At 36.6% G+C, this 23,143-nt stretch overlaps 1 long non-coding RNA gene across 1 annotated transcript in view; it reads right to left on the reverse strand.

Annotated features, from left to right (window-relative positions):
• Positions 1–1,455: 1,455 nt before the first annotated feature.
• The window catches only part of LOC134473844 (uncharacterized), a 43,356-nt gene continuing 21,668 nt past the window's right edge, over positions 1,456–23,143 (reverse strand). Inside the window, exon 4 of the long non-coding RNA XR_010044305.1 lies at positions 1,456–21,653. This is a non-coding gene — a long non-coding RNA (uncharacterized LOC134473844). The remainder of the gene's footprint in view (positions 21,654–23,143) is intronic.

Consider the following 23,143-nt stretch of genomic DNA (forward strand, 5'->3'; position numbering starts at 1 on the left):
TAGTCAGTGTAGCTGGGGCAAATTGAGGGCCGGCATTCTATTTGAGGGGCATTTCCCCAGCACTCATGTTGTTGCTATGTCAACCATATGGAATAGCCTACCATCAATAACCGCTTTTTGCCCAACTACCACAGCCAGCATAAAGTCATGTCTTCACAGGTTTCTCTTTGAGTAAAAGTAAAAAATCTTCCAGTCTAAGTGGCTGAGCTGTGTGGAGTTTTGATTCCAGTGAACTTATCACAAATGTCATGATAGTTCTGGAGAACTTTGAGGCTCCTATTTTCTGCCCAATGGTCTGAGGGAAATAAGAGGTGCTTGGGCTATCGAGTCCATTGAAAGCCAGGGCTTTTGCTAAAAGCTACAAGTGCAAGTTGATTCTCAATCTTGGGTTTGTGGCCCAGTGTGTATCATCATTGATCCTGATCTAGTTTCTATGATAAACTTCTTTTTAAAGCATCATTTGGGATTTTATTTTAAAGAAATGAATACTCAGGGTCACTTAGTGAACCTAATATTGAAATTTCCATGAGTACTCTTTTAAAAACAGAAGCATTAGATACTATACTTTTTATTGTTCTATGAAGGCAGAACTTTTTTATATTATAGCTTCTATTTCATTGGGCACCAATAAATGAAGTCTATGTACTGAAAATGTACCAAAAGATGCTGTTTCATATAGCATAACAGAGTTATCGTGTATGTTGACATAAAGTCCTTTCCATATGGATTAATTCATTATGCTTTCTGTTGGGGCAGAAGAAGTTTGGTAAAAATGTGATTTTGCAAGCTCTGCTATTCTAACTACATCCTTCTTCCTGTCAAAATTCTCCTGCCAAAATGGTGTTCCACTGGCCTAGCTCAGCATGCATAAGAGAGGGCAGCAAATGGTCTTTATGGTCATCTGTCTGGCTTTGTTAAGGCATATACAGACTGGAAAACTACCTCATACTGCCAGAAAAGAGAAAAATACAAGACTTTAATGGTCAGTTGGTAGTTTTGACTTTTTAAAGGTAAAAATATGATACTGTTCTAGGAAAAAAGGTATCTGTATTTAAAGGAACATTTATCTCAGGAACAAACTAATATGATCATTCAATCTTCATAGTACAAATGGTATTAATATAGAACTTCAGCCTTCCCTAATTAAAAATAAATCACATCTATGTGTCATAGCATGTAAAGGCTATCCTCCTTGAATGAAAATTCGTATAACACTTGCTTCTCTTTATTAAACAAATAAAACAATAAGATATCTTCCCCAAATTAAAAAAATGAGCACACATTAAAGAGAGAAGTTAGTACAATGGGAAAGAAAACAAAACTGTATTCTGGCTGTCCACTAGTTAGTCACGTAGTTCTGTTCCAGTTCCGTAACTCACAGCAGCACAACATTCCATATATCAGCTTGAGACAGGAATAACAACTTTCAACAAAGTTGCTGAAAATGATGAGAAATAATGTGAGTGGAAAATGTCTTGTAAAATGTAAAGTTCTGTACATATTGGTAAGTGTGAAAATGGGTTTTATTCTGAGGCTACTTGAAATGTTGTGCAGCACCGGGTATCACTTGACTTGGAAGTGCCAACTATTAGCCACACAGGATCTGTGTCATTCCTGCAGCTCACTCTGCTGCCCTAACTGTCTGCAAGCATCTTATATATTAGCTTCGAAAGAATTCTGTGAGGTAGAAAGTTAAATATTTGAGTGTTGACTTCTTTGCTCTGTCACTGGCTTGTAAGTGCTGGTTTTAATCCCATCTATAGAAGTGAGCTAGAAAAATAAGTAGACTACAAATACATAGCTCATTTTGGAAAAATGATTTCACCTGTATTCATAGATCTTCTTGTTACTGAACATCTTTAATATACGTGTCAATTCTTATGACTGTCTTGAGAGAAGAGAATCTGTTTCCCCAGAGATCAAATGACTTATTGTCTATTAACAGATGGGGAACTAGGAGTCTGACTAACGCAGAATTTTACCTGATGCTCTGACTATGTGGAAGTAAATATTCTTAAGTAATTTAGTTTACAGTATACTAACTTGTATGTAGATATAACTCCAAGAAAAATATAAGTATTTAGAAATCCCAGTGCTCTGGAAGGAAACCTGAGTCCTTCACAGGAAAGTGCTAAATCATGAGGCTTTTATTCAGTTAGCATCACTTGTCATTTCATAATAGTTTCTAACCTAAGCATGCAAAGGACCACATCTGTCTCCATGCACACAACTCAGAGTGTCTCCTTAACTGCATAGATGTTTACGTTTATTCTTTCACGTGACCTCAGGTTATCACCAGGTAAACTCTATTTTATGGACAAGTAGCTAGTTACATCCCATGTGAATGATGTAAGTTACACTCTTAATGACTAAATTTGAAAGCAGATAACACTATAGCTTGTGAACATGAGCCAGTAACTCCTAGGATCAGGGCCAAATCTCATTGCCTATCATGGCGTCAGTCTTAGAGGAGCCTTAAGTTTTGGCGAAGTTAGGTCTTCACTCACGGTGCTTTGAATAGCATTGACAGGAAACGCTAGAATAAGTAGTTCTAATGTAGGGTGAGGATTCCAAACCCCAAAATTCAAAGTACTTCAATTCCTAAAAATTTTAAAGTGCTTGACAGGATGTCACAAGAGGAAAATCCCATACCATCAAACTTTGTTTTATGTACAAAATTATTTGTATGTAAATGTTATATAATGTTACCTATAAGATGTTATATAAAATTACCTTCTGGCTATTGAACATATATGAGACCTATTAAACATAAATTGATTTATTGTTTAGATTTGAATCCCATCTCCAAGATAACAAATTTTATTAGTATGCAAACATTCCAAAATCCCCAAGCCCCCAGACCTGAAACATGTCTGATCACAAATATCTTTGATAAATGATATTTAATCTGGAATGATAGGTGATAAAACTTTTACAGGACTCCTTAGTTAAAATTTTCTCGAATCACTCATATATACAGACCTTCTACCTGACTTAGAGACAGGTGCAATTCTAAAGGAAGACTATCCTCCATTTGTACTCTAATCATTGCCAACATTGATCACACAGGAGGAGGCACTTGGAGATCAAGAAAATGTTTCATAAAGATTAAAGTGTTATAAACAGATAAGGTGCTAGTATGCATGAATAAGAACAAAAACTGAGATCACCATCTGGCTTTTGAATTTGTAATAGTACTGCCTAACATTTAGTATAATGTATCAGGTGTGATGCTGAATGCTTTTATACTAACTCTGCACAGTGATTTTTATGGAGGAGGTGTCACTACCATCCCTATTTTATGGAAGAGGAAGCCAGGGATCAGAAAGGTCAAGTCAAGATTAGAGATCAAATACTTCTTAACATTTTATATTTTTAAAAACCTCAGGTAAGCTAAAGATTGAATAGAGATGAATGGAACTGATGTTTATGATGCTAGAACTTTAGGGCTTGCATGATCTTTAACGCAACCAACACTCATGGATTAGCCATCTGTGACTGATAACCTGTCACCACACCAATTCAGAAAAATCACATGATTTGGGGGAAAAGTCAACACAGCATTTAGTTCATTCCTTGCTATTTCCTTAAAACATTAAACTATTGTTCCACTTCCTAATGAAACAAGCAGACTGCTATAATGATTTCACTTTGCGCCAGCAATGTCTGACTGATGAGATAAGAGAGGAAAGACATGCAGAAAAATACAGACTGAGTTAGCAGATTGAGTTATGAAAATTGATTTAAATACATGGCCAACATGGGTGAGGTTAGAACTTAGGCATCATAGTACACTGTGTACTATGAGTATAATGCTCTGTTTTTCATAGAAGGACCTACCACAACTGTCGCTCTTACAAACATTATTGTGGCTTTATTTTTATTTTTATAAAATATTTGAGGTGCCTATTTTTTCAGAATAATAGTTTAAAGAGAAACACAGGTATATGAAAATCGGTCTGGGATTTTCTTTAAATGTGTGTTCTTATATTCTATTCGAGGGACAGGGACTGACAGTCTAGGAGACAGCGCAGTCGGTGCCTTGTCAAAACAAACTAAGTCATAACCAGTATAATTTAAGCCTTATGTTTATTTTAATGTATTTCATTTTACTGTGATTGAATCAATTAAAATGGTAAGTGTGGCTGACTACATCCATTATGTTTTCTGTTTTTTGTTTCGACTTGGTATTTTTTTGTCCTACCAAATACAGTGAAGAACAGACAATGTGAGCATGAGTCCAGGCCACTGAGAGTTAGACAGTGACACTCAAGCCTCAGCACCTTGTGGGAAAATTCTCCTGGGTGCTTTTTTGAGGCCCAGCTTCTTCACCTGTTAAATGAAAGTGCTCCAACTATCTGACTGGAATGAAGAATGTGGGGCAGACTTGAGCTCCAGATGAGCTCAGACTGAACCCAGTGACAAACCGGGTTACATCCTCTGCCTTTCTTTTTAAATTCTGAGATAAAGTCTCATTAAATTACTGAATTGCGTAGCTGGACTCAAACTGTTGACTCTTGCTGGGATTATAGCAGTGGAATTATGAGCGTGTGGCATATGCTTGGGCTTATACTATGTATTTTTTGAATTATAAAAAGATAGAAGATCAAGCTGTCACAAAAGGAGCGTCACACTTTTATTATGAAAAAAATTTAAAACTTATTCTACAAGGCTGGAATGAATTCTTCCTATGTACTTATTAGGAAATTAAGCTGACAGTTTAATTAATTAGTTATTGGTAGCTCATTTGACTTTGGCTTAATGTTTCCAGATAATACAGGACACTCAATTATATTCAGATATCCCATGCGTATGTGGTGCATACTTAGAATTCACTATTTGCTTAAAATTGAAATGTCACTGGTGCCTATATTTTTATTTGTTCAATCTGGCAACCTGTCTGGGTTGGAAAGGGTAAAAAAAAAATAAAGGAAGGAAAATTGGATGGAAGTAAAGTGGTCAAAATCATTTTTAGTTATCCAAATGTTGAATTTAATACTAAATAGAATGAAGTAAGATAAATAAGACAAGTAGAAATTCCCAAGATATTTTGTGTTGGACCAGCCCTGAGACACTCTGATGATGGTGGGAACCAGTCTTTTATTTTTTAAATACATGGTTAAGTTCAGAACATACTTTCTATTTTATCAGCTTCTTAAGGAAAGTAGTATGTCTTATTGCAAGATCTTATTGCAAGTATGTCTTATTGCAAGATTTGGGCACTTAAATGTAAGAATAAATTATCACTTAAAAGGAGAAATACTATTCTTTTAATCTTCTCACACTTATTTGATAAAGTCAACCATTTTGTGAGTGTAAAATACTTTCATCAATTTATAATATTCTACCGAACATATTTTGTAAATAGTACAAAAATAGTGTACAAATGGGTTAGTCAAGCCAAACATGCAACAGAGATGTTTCCCCCCACCTGGGCAGATATATGGGCCACCTTGGTCAATTATTCAACAATTATCTTTCCTGATTACCCAAGTCCCAGATAATTGTGATCTATCTTTACGTAGCACAAATGTGTCCATTTGAATTGTCAGTCTCACGTTTATAAGCAATGCTGATTATAAAGCTCTGTAATTAGGGGAGCAGAGAACAGGTGACTCAGGATTAGGAAGCATTCTTTCAGCCTAAATTTGTGAGTTCTAATGTGTCAGTGACAGAAGGGCCCAGTTTGAATGCAAATAGGAACTCATAGGTGCACCAGCCTTACTTACAACTTGAAAAAGAATGTGTCACAATCATGAAAATTAAGTCTATGCTACTAGGGCTACTAGTATCTTCCATTTAAATATTTTGCTAAATTTGCATTAATTTTTAGTCAATTTTCTCAACTGGCACACTGAACTAATGTTACCCGGTATTCTACAAAAGTCTGCTGAGAGCCTCATTTGTTACTAGGTTTATGATACTCTGTGTGATTTCAACTGCTCCCACTCCTAAACAGTACTACAGGAAGCCTTAGGAATTAGCCTCAATTCCTCCTTTTTTTCAACCTGAGTCAAATACTAAAATGATACTGAAAATGTTAGATGGCAGATTCAAGTGACTAAATAGAGGAGAAAATAAAGGTCTTTGGAGGTAACCTACTTAGGAATGGATGAGAGTGTGCATACACATTTTCAACAGTAGTAATGGCAACAATGTAATACGTGTATTGAATGACACTGTGTTTAGTGTTTTGCATGCTTTGTTTGTCTAATCCTCCTGTGTGATATTTTCATCATGCCCACTACATAGATAGGAAAGCCAAGTTATGGAGAGGTTGAGTCACTTGGGCAAGATCACATTCCTAGAAAGGGATGTTTAAGGATTAAAATTCTAAGCCTAAATCGAACTCAAACTCACTATACAACACTGTTGAAAGTGGAAAGACTTACTGTGAGCAGACAGCACTTGTGAGCATGTTTATCTGTGATTTGCCAGAACAGATACAGAACCCCACTGCTAATCAGATTAAAAAGTCAGTAATTGGGTCCTCAGGACATGTGGTTAAAAACAGTCCAGGAAACAAAAAAATCTAATGCCAAAGTGCAGGAGGTAGCAAAGTCAAGACTATAAAAGTAGAATATCACAAAAAATTGATTGCATTATTGTATACACAAGGTTGAAGCCTGAAAAATTTAGTTGTGAGCACAGTATTGTTATAAAGAATGTTAATGGAACACTACATTTTCTAAAAATTTTTCCAGTATAAAAAATGTTAAATTTTTCATTTCTTCTACAAACCCAAAGCTTCCAAACCACCCTTCTTGCAAAGGAAACTGGACAGATTTTAGCTTTAAAAGGATCATAATATCACACAAGTGAGAGGAGCTAAGACTTTAAAATTTTATAAGCGGGCATAGAGTCTACAAGGCACGACTTGGAATTAAGCCTCATGTTCTACTGATTAAGCCTCATGTTCTACTGAGCACATTGAGCACTAAAACTTGGAATTAAAATGTTAAATGAATATAGATTTTTCAGGACACTTTTGTTTGAAGAAAATCTCATAATGCATCAACATCCACCCTCACCAGGGAGGATAGACCAGAGTTTTAAATAAGAATGACTTCATTTTTATAAGTTATATGGTAGCACTCTTACTGTGGGAGACAGTTATTCTGGTGGCTCCTACTGAACGCTGCCTCTTACTATTTGTTTTCTCGTAGGGCTCCTCCTTAGGCTGGCCCAATGACCTCTTTTAGCCACAATTGAGAAGAAAGCAGGTCAGCTCTCAGCCCTTCTCCTGCTCCTTCCTGCCAGGAAGACCTGGCAGCTTTTGTTTCTGCACTGTAGAGTAAGCCATTCACCGCTCAGAAGTTGAACAGTGGGACTGCCATTCTTAGAAGTCTAACCAAGCTATACGGCATCGTCTTGTGGATAACAAGTCAAGTCTGAGGAAATAGCTTCAGCTGAGATCCCAGCTGGCAGCCAGCACCAACTTGCCATTAGCACTACGTTAGAAGTGGGTCCACCAGCTGAGTACCTCAAAGTTGACCCCGTGTGGTGCTACTGAGCTGTCTCCACAGAGTGATGGAGACCACTATGAAGTGGCTCTGAGCAGGGATTTAAAATTAATCAGTCGGCTTTTTCTATGTTTTCTTGTGAGTCTGTCGCAGGCCTGGGCTCTTTGTCTGGAGATGGGCAGAAGATTCAAGGTAAGTAAACAGCTTTGAATCCCTAGTCCAGCTGAGGCCTTTCATAGCCTGGGATGCTGTGATGATGCCTCAAAGTATGGGATAAAGCCACACCTGAGGATGCTTGGCTTCAACCTCGATTAACTAGATAGACACTGTAGCATCAGGCTCCACACTCCTGCAGTGAATGTCAACGTGCAGGTAAGACAGTTCTCCTAACTAGCATGATTTACTACTTGGGGAAATCTTTGAACTGGCTCCCAAGATGCTGCTCAGCTCCAGAGTTTTCCTCAGTATCCCCTTCCTTTGTAACTAAATAAATGTGGGCTGCCCAGAGAAGTTCTTTATCTCATCCCCCAGAGAATCTCAGGTTCTGCTAGAGGGTTTTGCCCCTCCTGCAGCCATAAAAACGAATCTCTTCACTCTTTATTTAAATCTCCCATGCACTCCGGTCTGATTAGTCTATGATAAGAGCGGTATTCTAGATTGTAAAATTATGAGCAAATAAATGAAATACTTACTCTTTTAAAAACAACTTTTGCATTAATTTTATACAATTCAGTATCTCTCTACATCATTTTTTGGAGTATCCATTCATTTAATAAAATAAGGATAATTTTATCATATTATAATCTTTCTCTTCCCCTGACTTTGTATAGAAAGAAGCATTTATTCTTCAATAAATATTTGCCAAATACCTCTGTTGAGTACTTCTAGCCTCAAATACCAAAGATGAGGAGATTGAGAAGCACTGTTAGGTTAAGAGAAAGGACAGAAAAACCCATTCACATCTGTTCAGTGTAGCCCAGCACTGTGTGTGAAGTTCAATGACAGTACCAAGAAGGTATAATTCATTCTGCCTGTGGTTGGAAAGGTTGCAGAATCTTCAGGAATTGTCTCTTAAAGACACTCCTTCATCCCCATTCTGGGAGTAGAACCGAGGGACTTATATATATGCAGAGCAAGCAGGTGCCCACTGAGCTACATCTGGAGCCCTAGGAACATTGTTTATTCTAAGTCTAAAGGGATGAAAAGAATTCTTACAGGTAGGGAAAGATGGAAAAGAGTCATTCCATTCTGAAGGAACAGTGCTAGCAAAGTTTTGACAGTAAGAAAGAATATGGTGGTTGGAGGAAATTAAAAGTCTTATGTGTACCTAGTTCAAGGTACAGGAATGAAAATTATGTAGATCCCTAAGCTAGTACCATGCTAATGAGTTGGGCTTGAGGCCAGAGTGAACCCAGTGTTTTTTTTTAAAAATGGACTCAAATAGGGTAGTTTACATACTACCCTTTGTACACGTCTTAGGTTCAACAGCTTTTCATATACATAAATGTGCATGTGTTCACATTTCACATCATGAAGCCCAGGCCACTCAAGACAAAATTTGATGAGTGTCATAAATACAGTCCTCAAATACTAAGGAAAGTACTAGCATATCATATGGGCCATTTATACAAGGGAACTACCCCAAGACTGAATAGTCAGGAAGTCAGGGTTGACTTAACATTCAAAGATAAGAATGCGAACCACCAGTTAGTAAAAAAAGAAAGCCATATGATCATCCTAATAGACACCAATAAACAATTGATGACATTCAACACCCAATGTGATAATCATGCTTCCTTGAGCATTTAAAGTGCAGGAAGGCAAGTCAGGTCTGTGCTGTTTTGAGTGAAAGGCTCTTTTAAAACAGTCATGGTCCTTGCTGTCATATAGGAACTTATAGTATGGTATTCTCTGGGGAAAGTTTCCAGGGACATGAGAGAAAGCAAAAATCCACAGATGTCTAACTCTACCATTTGATTGCCAAACGTTGATTGCCAAGTGAGCAATAGATGTACTCCAAATCACTTTAAAAGCTATGCAGACAAGCAAAGACTTAGACATCGAGTGCATTAAAAATGTGATTGCTCTACACATCACAGGCAGTAGTGCTAATGGATATTGCTTACATGTCTCTCAGACCGGCTGTTACACGCTGAAACAAAGAGAAAGCAAGAAAAAAAAGGATGGAAGGGCTCAGGTCTATAATGATGGCTCACAGCAATTAAGATAACAAGTAGATGTCAGGAAACCTGAGTGCCAGTGTTGTCTCTGCCAATTTCCAGTTGTGTGTGCTTTGGAAAAGCAGTTCACCTCTCTGCGCCAATTTCAGTAATTACAAACTAAGTGAATTAAACTAGATGAGTTTGGGAATGAATCAGCATGAAGACTGAATCCTACCTTTGTCACTATTTGTCCTGTGCCTCAATTTTCACATCTGTCTAATGGAAAGAAACTTCAAAGAATTTCTTTGATGATTAACTTAGATTTATAAGTAAAACAACATATGCACTGCACATATTGAACATTCATTATAAGTAGATGTATTAATGTTTTAAGAATTAGTTATTAGGCTCTAAAATGCCAAAATTATAGTAGACTAAATACCAATTAGTTCTAACATGAAGGTGTGCGAAGCTTTGAAATTTTGCGTATCCTGCCTATCATCACAGGTGGTACTGTAAGGCGCTTGATAATTTTAGCAGGAAGGGAAACAGAAGGTAGACATTCCTGTGTGATTTAATCTTGGTAATACACCAATGATTTCATTACCATGTGCAAAAAGCTATGATGGCATTTCTTATACTCTGATAAGTACTAAGTGAAAAATCTAATTAAACAATGCTTCCCTAGACTTGCCATAGAATGCAGTGAATGTGCCAACCAGACTCCTTGTTGATTATGCTGGTAAATTTAATCAAATATTATGTTCATGTAAGTAATACAACAGATCTGACGTCTGTAGTCAGACATGTGGTTTTTGCTAGTTGTAAATAAGCTACTCACACGAACAAAATACCCTCTTAGAGAACCTGCATAACAGTCTGCATGCATCATAACATGTTGTAAAATAAGTGACTGTTTTGTCCCCACCCAAAAATCGTATTTATAGTACCCACCAAATATTTGGTTGGACTGAATGTTTATACTGGAAGGGTTTAAATTATATTCCTTTTGTATCCTACTTACAGTATCTGATGTTCTCTTATGTATGGACAAGCATAGTCTTAAATCATAAAGAACTTATAATTATAATTGGATTGCATTTTCTGTGGACACACTGGCAGCTTGGGCACTCCCTTTGGAGGCCAGTAAGTGTGTTATCTTTTGGCTGTCACTCCACTGCTTACCCCTGTTGATATCCTTGAGTGGGTTATCACTTGAGGAAGATGTTCCATCACATCCTGACCAGCAGGATTGTTGTGCTGTACAAAATCTTCTCCTCTTATCTCTTAACTTTTTATAACTATATTTTTTGAAACAAGGCCTTGCTGCATAGTTCAGGCTGGCCTTGAACTCACTATGTAGCCCCAGCTGGCCTTGAACTCATGACAGTCCTTCTGCCTTGGCCTCCCCAGTGCTTGGATAATAGGCATGCGCCATCATGCTCGTCCATTTGTAACTTTTTATGGACTTGGGTTTGGGAGGTGGATAACAGCATCACCAACACTGTCCCAAGCTTTACTCAAGCAAACTCTTCAACCAAAGAGAGTGTGAGGTCATTCTCAAAGGGCCCTGTCTTACTGTGTGACTCCAGTTGGTCTTTTGAAGTTCATGGGACATGGTGCTCTGCACATATGCACGGCACATATTGATCATTCTTTCAGTATGAATTGCCATACAAATCACACTCAGAACAGGGAGCCCACAGCATCATCAAAAGAAAACCTTGCATTTAATCAAAACCTTGCATTCAGTAAACACAGTAGATATATGGTACGAATGCAATATAAATCCCTCTCATGAATACAATTAAGTCTGTCTCATGAATATTTCCAAAATGAGACAGCCGGATAGAAATGATGTCCAATAGGATTTTTAAATAGAACATTTAGAGGAGGAAAGTCTGCTCTAAACTAACAGTGGTATTAGAAAGAAGTGTCTTCCTGGGTAGGCAGTGTGGTTCAGGAGCTGAACACCCTTGGACCTGGCTCCTCTGGTTACTGTGTACCTGTGGATACACTGTGCAGCCCTGCTCCTCTAAAAGAGGAGGGGGTAACTGTACCTGTACACTAGGGCCTGGCCTGGCACACACACAACAGCAGCGCTGCTGGAAATATTTTGCAACACCATATAAGTAGCCTGCTATTTATAATCAAATGCATATGACAATGTAGGATGTACAGCCTCACTAGAATGCCACTTAGATCTGGATTCAGAGTAAGAAAGCTTGCCTGGGAACTAGTTTAGCAATTTTCTGACTACGTGACCTTGGGAAAATCCATCAAGCTGTCCAGTTCTGAGAGGTGAATTTAATCACACCCATCCAGGATTGTTATGAAGTTCAAATGCATTGCTGTACATCAGAAAGTGCTTTTACAATCTATAAATTTTATGCAAGTTAGATTATTATTCTATTAATATATTCTGGCATTTTTATTAACTATAGTGAGCATTTATAATGTTTTAAAAATATTTTTGCACCTAAAATTCAATTGTAGGACTTTGTGAATAGAAATTATCAAAATGAACCACAAGTTAGGAAAGATCTGCAGATTGAAAAGCTTATATGCAATGAGCAATCTACAGTTCTTTGTTGGAACCAGAATTAAACTCACTTGGCTACTGTGACCTCCAAAATAACCATTCTCAACCATTCTCAAAAAGAGGCCTTATCCTAGGATAGTTATATCAAAATATGCACAATGATTATATTAATTGTTTTAAATAAGTGTATAGAAATGGTAGAGGCAAGAGGAACAGAGATTTAACATTAACCACTTAGAAGCTCATCTCAAACTGCAAATGCAAATTTATATTGGGGGTATTTATAGAGTCCAGATTGGCTTGGATACCTAAAGTATGCAAATTGTACTTTTTTTGCCTTTTAAGAAAAATTTCCACCCCTTAAGAAGCAGAAGAAAATTACACAGCATTTTTCCATACAAAATAAATGTAAATGTCTAGATCTTTTTTAGTCATAATTTTCTATTTTCATCTAAAGAAGCTCTTCATTTGAGAAGTATTTAAAGGCTTCTGTTTTTTTTTTTTTTTGTAAAAACCTTAAAATGAAGCATCATAACCCTGGGAATAACAGCTGACTAGGTCAATCCAAGGCAAGCAAAAACAGTCTTTCAAAATGTGATGGCTCCTGGTAGAGGTGTTGCAACTGTGTCCCTTTCTTGAATCATTTCTGGTTTCATAAGCATCATCTGTATTTTTTTTCTTTTATGTACCAGGGATCGAACTCACAACTTTGTACTTGCCAAGCAGGCGCTTAGGTCACTGAGCTAAATACCCAGCTCTGCATCATCTATATGTTGACAACACTGTAGTTCTACAACTTCAACTCTTCAAAGCCACGGCACTTAAAACATTTACCAGTTTTAATGTTTCAAGCAAATGTGTCACTCCTAATTTAAAATGAGACCACTGTAAGTAATCACTAGTCATGTTGTTTGGGTTTGATGTCCATTTCTTAACATCTCAGTAAAGTTTTGATTTTAATATAGACCACAGCTACAGATGTGTTGGTAAAGTTTTCCCAAGAAGTATTGCGAATATATATATAATTTCCAGTCAGAACAAACTGAATAAACAAATGATCACACAGACAAATCACACCACTCGATTGGACAAAAAGTTATCACAGGAATGTTTGCAAAGCCACTCCTTGCTGTAGGGATAAACAGTTTTCCTTGTCCTCTGCTCCATACAGCAACCCAAGTAGCTCAGTGAATATCGACTGAGTTATAATTCGGACATAATCTTTCTCTTCGCATATTTCAGGTTTGCATACTGCTCCCAATTTTATAATATTAAAGTGAATAAAGAAGTTTAATCAGCAAATAATACAAATACAATAAAAGAGATCCTGAAAGATAAATTCACAGGTATTACAGGATGCTTTTAGGACAACCTTGCAAAAAAGGCTGTTTTGAAAGTTGCATCCTTTGCATAAAAATGACTCTGAGCAGAATGAAATATTTAAACAGCAACATTAACTAAAAGAGAAAACCTCAGCGTTCCAAAAGCGCAAACTCAGGATCTTCCTTTGTCTCTCAGGAAACTTCCTGTACTCCTTATCACCTTCCAAATATGAAGTCACATGTTCCATAGGAACAGGAAAAAGATTGCAGACCTGTGTTCCTCCAAAACAAAAGTTCTCTTTAGTTTATATTTTTATCAGACTTCCCAAGTTTGGAATTACTGTCATCTCTCCCTATGTCCAGTAATTTAACTGATTTCTAAATTATAAGTTCCCTGAAGTAGTTTCTTTGTCCCATACATTACCGTAGTATCAAACATAATGGCTTTTACACATTAGGAAACTCTCAAGTGAATAAATGGTACTTGGTAGTACATATAAATTGTTTCCGTTTCCAACTCAGGAAAAAACATTGCTTTCCTTGACTTTATACATATTGCCACCTTTTCCTACACCATTCTTTAGCCTCAAATACATAAAAAATACATAAAAATACATTAAAAAGGCCAACTAGGCTACATGAATATTGTGTGTATTGTATATATATATATATACACACACACAAATAAAGAAGTATACACTGTGTACAATTTTTTCCAGTCTTCCTAAAATAAACTTCACATCATGTTGTTTTCTAATATTTTGTGGTTTTTAAAGTTAGGTACTCAGAAATAAATATGTCACTGTCAACTTGCTAGTAAAAGAATTGTGTGCACAGGGTCTGAAGAAAGGGTTGAGCTGGAAAGCAGACTCCTTACAAATCCTCTCCTGTGTTTTGGGCGACTGCTGCCCTCTAGGGGACACCTAGAAAATAATCTCAGCCTCTCAGCCTTTAGCAATTTCTGAAGACTTTGGGTAGGTGTCTCACCCATTCAACATTTATTAAAGAAGACAAAAAGTAATTAAAGTAACTTCATGGGCAGCTGTATAGTACTAAAAATTCTTTAACTTTTGTGCCTTTCATTGGGTTCTCTGTGAAAGCCCTCTCCCAGACAACATGTTTTTTTTATTTTGTCCTTCCTACTGCAGCGTTTGAAGCATGTTGTTTCTTGTTCTGTTAGGAAACAGCTGCTTATTATGACTAATGTGTTAGTCACTGTTTGTATTTTCCACTTTTAGCCTCCAGTGCCCAAGAAACCAGAAACCCCAGAGTCTTCCGTCTTACGAAGTCAGTTTGTACAGAGGAAAACATGCAAACATTTCCAGAGTTGTCAAATTTTTACTTATTTCTGGGCCAAGAAGCTTCACTAATTTCAAATGCAGACAAAGGATAAACTTGTAATTTTTACACGGTGGGTAGTCAATTTCAATCTTTATAAAATAACTTGTAAAAATTAGGGCTCATATCTAGAGCAACCCTGTTTAATGCACAGAAATTAACCCGCTTATTCATTTCTAAAATCTTCAAGGAGAATTTAAGTGACTAATACTAACATGAAGTTTCGGGAGGTCAACATTTTACCTCTGGGAGAAGATTCCATGATTTCGGGGTAGGAAAGAAAGTGACTTTAGAAGATGTCTCTTTGTTCACAGGCTTAATGTCCGTTGAGTATGTCATTACTCTGCAGACACCCAGACTACCATTAGGGGTCACAGGCCACAAAAAACCTACTCATTTCTCATACACACTCATACTACAGATATTTCTGACTTCCAACGGTCTATTTAGGATGCTTTGATCTTTTGCTATTATGATGGTAACAAATGGTATGCACCCAAAAGAATCTCTACTTTGAAATTTGACCATTTCCTGGGCTACCAGTATGCAGTCTGATTCTGTCTTGTGACACTGGGCAGCAGCAGTGCTTCCTGGTCAGCCACGTGGTCACCAAGGTTAACAACCACACTCCACGCAGTGTGTGGGGTTGCAAGACTGTAATACTTGCTAGGTTAGATGCATAGTAAATAATTTTTGAGCCCAGTGTGGTGGCACACTCTTGATATTTCACCACTTGGGAGGCTAAGGCAGGAGGACTGCTGTGAGTTGAAGGCCAACCTGGGTTAATAATGTCAAAAAGCCCTGTGTCAAAAAAACTAAAGGAAAAAAAAAAAGCATTTTTGACTTATGACAGTTTCACTTATTATGGATTTATGGGGATGTGACCCTAGTATAAATCAAAGAGCATCTGTATGAGAGCACCACATTTTGCCATGTATATTTGATTGTCCAGTAATCATAGAAATTAAATTTTTGTATATTATTTATTATACTTCAGATTTTTTGAGAAAAGGGAATTTACTTTGCTCATATTGCATCACCAATACATGGAATATTTTACTTTTCTCAACCTATTATGGTTCTTTAGATGGGTGTTATTACCTTCAGTTTATAGATGAGGGAAATGATTCAGCATTCTATAAACTCATGTGTAGTATATTTAAACCCGAGTGTGTCTGTATTGTTGACATTATGTTTCCGCCCTGTTTATGTGTCTATCATGGTACCCGGCATACAGCAGATGGCCAATAAGTATTTGCAAAAGAATCAACAGGTGTGCCTTACCTGAGAGTTTGCTTTTTGCTTTTGTTTTGGTATCATGAATACCTCAATCTCAAGCACAAAATTGGTCTACAATAATCACTAAGTGAATCACTGGAAAGTCTTGAGGATTTATGCATTACTTTAGTTCTCATGGTGTATCTATAGTGGTGGGATCAAGTTTTAAGACAATGAAACAAGCGTTTTATGATGCTGTCTTCATCAGCTTGGAATTCATTTTCAGCTAACCTCAGGACATCAGATAGATCACTGACTTGTGTTGATGGCAATTTTATTGTCAGAAAATTTGAGAAAATGAAAAAGGGCAAGATAAATCAATTCCAGACTTCTAAGGGGAACTGGTTGGCCAGGAAGAAGCAAAACGAATCTTCCAACATTATAAACATACAATTTAAAAGCTATGGTGGGGATAGGTCTGAAAAAATCATGGAAATATGGCAAATTTCTGAGAACAGATTTTTAAAAGTTCAGAGAACAGATTAAAAGGATTCGGCAGCATGAGAATTTGAAAGAGAAATCTCTGGAAAAGATAGAAGGGTTTGCAAAGGTTCTAAACATACTAAAAGCTCAGTATTAGTTTTCTCTGTTGGGAGGATTGTGAATTTTTAAAAAAAACTTTATTAAAGCTGTCTGCAAAGCGATTTTTAGAAGATCAAAGCACTTCTGATTATAACTTCAACACTGAAACCAAGGCTACTTTAAAATAAACAAGCTCTACCATGTAGTGGCACATAATTTTGAAGCAAAAGAAAGTTGGAAACTATAATTAAAAAATCGCTGTTGTGGTTATGTGACCTTCTTCCCAATTCCTGGGAAATAACTCATTTTTGCTTTATTCACTGAGCACATGTTTATTAAAAAAACTGTTATATGGGGGCATTGTTCCCGGCCGTAGGAACAAAAGTATGAACAAAACAGAATCTTTGTTCTTAGAGGGCTTATATTTCAGTAGTATGTAAATAAAGTATGTAGTAAGTAAATAAAGTATGCTTCTAATTCCAGGGAATAATGATGCTTTAAGAAAAATAAACAGGGTAGTGGACAAAGGAATGACCCAGTTTAGTTGTTTCAGACAACAAGTCAGGGAAATCCTCTTGCAGTACCCTGAATCTTGGTGGAGACTTGAAGGATACGAATTGGCCTTGTGAAAATCCAGGTGAATAGTAATGATACAAGCAAGGGAATATGAAATTTAAAAATGCCTGTATAACTGCAGAACAATTAGAAAAAATGCATCTCAGGATGAGAGTAAATGTGTGTTTTTCTTGCGTAACTGAGGAACACTATAGTCCCTGCAACAGAAATAACGGGAACACGGGTGGCTGCGAAAGAGAACAGAACCATAAGATTGTCAGTTTCTTTACGAGGGAGGGAACGCTGTTTGGGATGGGAAGGACAGACTGCAGCCGCTGGGAGGGAGGAGAGGATGAGTAAGGAGAGTGAAAGAAGGCCTCACATTATGAATGCCTGCAAGGACGGGCGGGAGTCTTGTCCCTTGGTATCCATGTTTCATTTCTGCCTCAGAAACGATAGAAACCCAGGGGCAAGGAAACAAGGCTGGTATTTCTATAGTTGTTTTGATTAATCTCAATTAATTACTGTGATTTTATTAAATGTGACAGGTGGTTACTAGCCTTTCTATGTGTCTTCAGAAGTTGTCTCCGCTGAAGTTCTGCTGTCTTCTGGCACAAATTTCCTTAAGGAGGCTCACGGAGGGAGAAGTACAGGTCATGCTATGCCAGTGGAAAAGGGTTGGGTGAAAGGGTCAAATAATTTGGCTCTGCAAAAAGAAAGGGAAGGAAGGGACTCCAGCCATTTGGAAACAGGGGTGAGGCTTCAAGGACTGAATGGAATCCTCTCTCCCACCCTACTTCTCTCAACCCATCCCTGATCTGCCTTCCTCTTATTTTGTCAATACTCTTTTTTTTTCTCTCTCTCTTTCCTTTCCAACAACCAATTCAAATATCACTCTGTTTGAGCCTCCACAGGAAAAGTGTTGCACAGAGTTTTTCCAGAGAGATGGAAATCATCTTTCTAGAAACTCACAGAAAGTCACTTAAAACCACAGGAAGGTAATCTGGAAGGGTGCTAAGTGGGTATTGTACAGTCACATCTAAGAATATTCCTTTGTTCTGTTTTTGATTGTAATATAAGTAATGAAATAAGGCACAAATAATTCCTATTTCAAAGTTTTAAAATAGAACTATAGCCATCCAATTCCAAGTTTTGAGTGTTTTGATTCTTGAAAATAGCAGGATGCCTCTTCTGTTTCAGACACAGTGATAGGGACAATGAATAAGCTGAGGCTCCTTCTGTATTTGAGGAGGGGCATGATTATGGATCTGATTTCAAAAGAGGGAGGGAAGCAGTTTCTCAAAACCTACACAGCAGTGAGCAAATTTAATGAGATACATTTCATAGAAATAAATGTGAAATTTTACTGTGGAGGTTCAAATCATAAAGGAAAAAGACCCAACCACATAGAGATACAGTGGGGTATATGGATTAGATACAGTGGGGACTTGGATTACATACTTAGGCGTTTGGAGATTTCAGGCACTTCTCTGATATAAATGGCACAAAAGCAAATTCTGTGTTAAAGAAAGATCGTGTTATAATGAAGCTATTGCTAAATGTGTTTTATCTTTCGTTGGTCAAACATTAAAAAATCATAGTATGCTCAGAAGAAAATTACTAGGGTATTAAAGGAAACACCCAGAGGGAATTAAAAACTGTTAGAAAGAAATGAGATTATCATGGCATTGTAGGGGAAGTCAGCATTTGATTAGTCCCAAGCATACATGTAGGATACAAGTGGAATTTACAGAAAGCCACATATGTCTAAATTTAACAACTTCCTTTCAACTAGATTAGCCTGAATTTTGGAGGCCAGCAGATTCCTACCATTTATGATGTTTCAGCATTGCTGTAGATGTCAGCAAATGTGTGGGACCATCATTCATGATCTCTGAGGGCCCCGCCAACCTTAAGGGTCTTTTCTAGAGTTGTAGACTACCCATTTATTGCACGGCGGTACCGGGTTAGTTTTTGGGATAACTTTTATGCTCTGCTTTTAGAAGTTGGGGAAACAGAATGAATAAAACAGGGTTTATAATCCCTCTTACGCCCAAAGGTAAACACCTGGGGAGGGTCAGGAATTTACGCATCTCAACTCATCTCAGTTTTGATGTCAGAAAGAAAATCTTGACAAACTGGGGCATCTGCTTGATTGATATATACAAGTGTAGCTGTGTAAAATCATCAACTGGAAACTGTTTCCAGTGTAGTCTCCAATCATACTTGCCTGAGGAATCATCCAGTGTTAATCTGTTACTTAAAAGAATGTCATTAATGATCAATGATGGTTTGGCTGCAGTAGTTCATATCAGTTTTTTCTCTAAGTGCTATAATAAGCACACACATGTTATTGATAGTGACAATTCTATTCCAATTACAATTATTACATAAAAATGATTTCTAGTTTTGAATACAGTGGGGCTTACATTACGTTTGTTGTAGTCATTGCTTATATTTAACAAAACCAAATGCTGCTGTTTTTTAGGTATATAAATTCACTATTCAAGTCAAAAGTCATATATTTACTTAAGAGAGGAATATTAATGTTCTTATGTATTTTCACCTTTCTATACCTTATATCAAATATTTGTAGATCTATGCATTGAATATTAATTCCATATTTCATGGCCCTTATTAATTGTGTTAAAGTCAACACGCACATTTATTTACCTAGATAGCTAACACACTTTTGATAAAAAATAATTCATTATGAACTTCAGAATCATTATTTCACCCCAGAGAAATTCTTTTTGCGTTTACAGTACATACAATGGAAAAGTTACCAAACAACATAAGAGTTAAATATTTTCTAACAATACTGAGCTCAGAAAAGAGCTTACAGAGCATCTTTTTCTGCTTGCTTTACATTTATATTTGTGTCACAATACAAATAGGGCTTTTACAGTCCAAGATTAATGCTATGGTTTTCTATGCTCATTCTATATCATCCAAACTGCAGTTGGACCAAATAACAACAAAAAAATAATCAGCCAAATGCTGAACAACTCATTGCAAAAACATTCACAGAGAGTCGAAGTCACTATAGTGGAGAGACCCAGAATATATGCATAACTCACCATTTTTATTTTAGTAAAATTTCAGAGAACCGTAGTGATAATTCTGTAACAATAAAACATGTAAAGCTTTGCCAGGACTAGCTCAGGATGGTAGTTTTTAGGAACACTTTTATCACATTCTCATTATAGTAATGCTATAAACAACAACAATAATAATATTGGCACCTGAATCTATAGTCAAGGAAGTCTTCAATCTGACATGAGACTTCTATTATGTATTTTATTTTCATATAGAAATTATTTCTAAATTTCAGTGAGTACAAAAATAGCTGATTAAAAGTAATGCAAACTAATAACCTGATTGTTTTGCTTCTAAATATCATCATCAGCTTAGTGCACAAAACCAGTACTAGTGGATTACATGGCAAACTGGAAGATTGCTTAATCTAACTACTGCTAATCCTCCCCAGACAGGATTGTTGGATGCAGTTCACTCTATGGCAGCCCTCCTAGGCAAGGTAGCTAATCTGCAAGTAAAATACTCACTGATGTTAACAAAGCTCTTCTGTTTAAATAGAAACAATCACAATGTAGAAAAACCAAGTAGGGTTTTAAAAATAGAAGAATTCATGAATTCTTTAACCATCTCTATAGAAGTATTTCTAATGTGGAGCAAAGAAGCAAAAGTTAAAGAACGATTATGCTTATTATATAATATCTCTACTAATTTCTCTTCCATGATTGTCTTTGGATTTAATGATTTGAAATGGACTGCCTTGTATGTAAGTGTAAGCAATTGTTAAGAAAATTACTTCCAAGAAACAAGCAGAATATTTCTGCATTAAAAGGATTTTATTTGCTAAATATTTGTATTCTAGGGCAGATTAGATTTTAGCATGTGGTGGAAATGAGATGCTAGAAGCCAAGATTATCACAAAATCGTAGAGCTGTGGGATCATCAAGGGGTCATTTAGTTTATCTCTCTGCCCCCATCTCATCCAAGGGAGAAAACAGCTCACTGTTATCTCTAAAAGTTTTGGCATTAACTACTACATTGAGCCTTCTCAGAGAGCTCCCTCTTTTTGTTTTAGATTTTAGTGATATTTTACTTCTGAAAGAATTTAGGGGATTACATCATAAGAACATCAAGAGTTTAAATGCACAGGGCAACACTCGTGGGTAGTTTCTGTTTCATTTGTTGTTTGTGGGGATTGAACCCAGTCTCATTCATGCTAAGCAAGTGCTCTACCCTCACCTTTTAGTTTTACATTCAAAAGAGGTAAGACTGGACACAGACTCAGATGAAACATTAAAAGAATGAGAAAGAACAGAAAGAACTACCGAGTATAATACAACTTTCAGAAAAACAGGATATTTTGAGATGGACTTCAGTTATTCATAGAAGAAATTTCTTCAAAGTGAGCAGGGATGTGGAACACGAAAGTGAATTCCTGAAAGTAAATTATAAAAAAAATGTACTGCGCTATATTGACTGATTTCTTGTATTTTTCCTTATAGGCATAGCTATAAATATAAGCACATGATAGTCGTTGAACTGGTTCCCAACTAAGTCTGGGTTCAGAACCAGGGGAAGAGGTTGAAAGTGTAAATGCCTAACATTTTAAAGCTGAGACAGCCTAATGCATGCTCTTTCCAGAGACACATCTGCTGCGGAGTCCAGAGAGTTCTGTGCTAGGGCAGGATCTTACCCTGTCACAGGCTGAAAAGACACTGCCCATATTTGACCTTATGAATCTCCGTTTTTGGCACTTCCACTATTATAATTACCCAACTTCTGTGGATAAGAGTATTCACTCTTAGGAGTTTTAAAATTACATATTCATTGAAAGCTGAATTTTTAAACTGAAATATTATTTATTAGCTTGCACAGAAATACTGGAGAATGACTATGTAAACACTGAATCCTGGGTTACCTGGAGGAAAAATTGAGATTCAGGAATATCCTTCATATGCCACTCGGAAAAAGGTCACGAATGCCTGCTTGTACGTAAAATCTTGCTTTTAAAGGGAATATAGTGTGTTCGCATAGCTGGATCATTATTTTTCAGTGTTTCCATTTAAGTATCTCTCTATGAACTGTTTCTTTTTGGCAAAAGCCAGCAAAATTATATACAAAGATGGCGATCAATGAAAGCAAAAGCATCATCATAATGGGTTCTGGAATTGTAAAATGGAGAACCTGGGAATCAAGCCCAGTTCAACATTTACAATAATGGGATCCTCGCTTGTATCTCATGTTTATGAGAGGATGCAGAAAATAAGGAAGTGGAAGGGAATATTACCTGGGTTCCAGCCCATCTACTTCATGGCTGCCCCAGAAAGTTATATAAATTCATAGGTTTCCTCTTAGGCTAGGTAAGCGCTCAGAGTTCTCAGGAGGAAATGATATATTCAGTTTAGAAGCTGTGGTATGGGTTAAATAAAAGCAAATGGGAATATAAATGCTGTTAAAAGACTTTGGATTGGGAAAAGCCAGAATGTACTAGATACTGGGAGTGTGGTACACAAGGAAAGTTGTAGCAGCGTTTATTTCTTTTTTTAAAATTATATAGCAGCATTTCATTTGACTTTTTTGCTAGTAGAAAATACTTTTCAAGGAGATGAAATTTCTATACTTCATATATTTAATTTATACTTGAGATATTTCTTTTGTTTATGTGTATATATTTCTATTTTTATAACTGTACAATAGGCAAAGCATTACATGTATAATGTAACATACACACACATACACACATAATAGCAATAATAGTCTTCATTATATGGAGATAATCCAGAGATCCCATTCAAAGGTCAAATATATTTAACACTGAGTTAGGCAATTGCATGCTAAAGTATTGATTCTTCTTGTTTATTTTATAACGGTTCACTAAGCAACAAGCCTGAGGAGAATATTTCAGTGACAGTTCTCTGTAGTAAT

The sequence above is a fragment of the Cavia porcellus genome, unplaced genomic scaffold, assembly GCF_034190915.1.
Source record: "Cavia porcellus strain 051 isolate PalLab524CR breed Dunkin Hartley unplaced genomic scaffold, mCavPor4.1 scaffold_28, whole genome shotgun sequence".
Classification (NCBI taxonomy): Eukaryota; Metazoa; Chordata; class Mammalia; order Rodentia; family Caviidae; genus Cavia; species Cavia porcellus.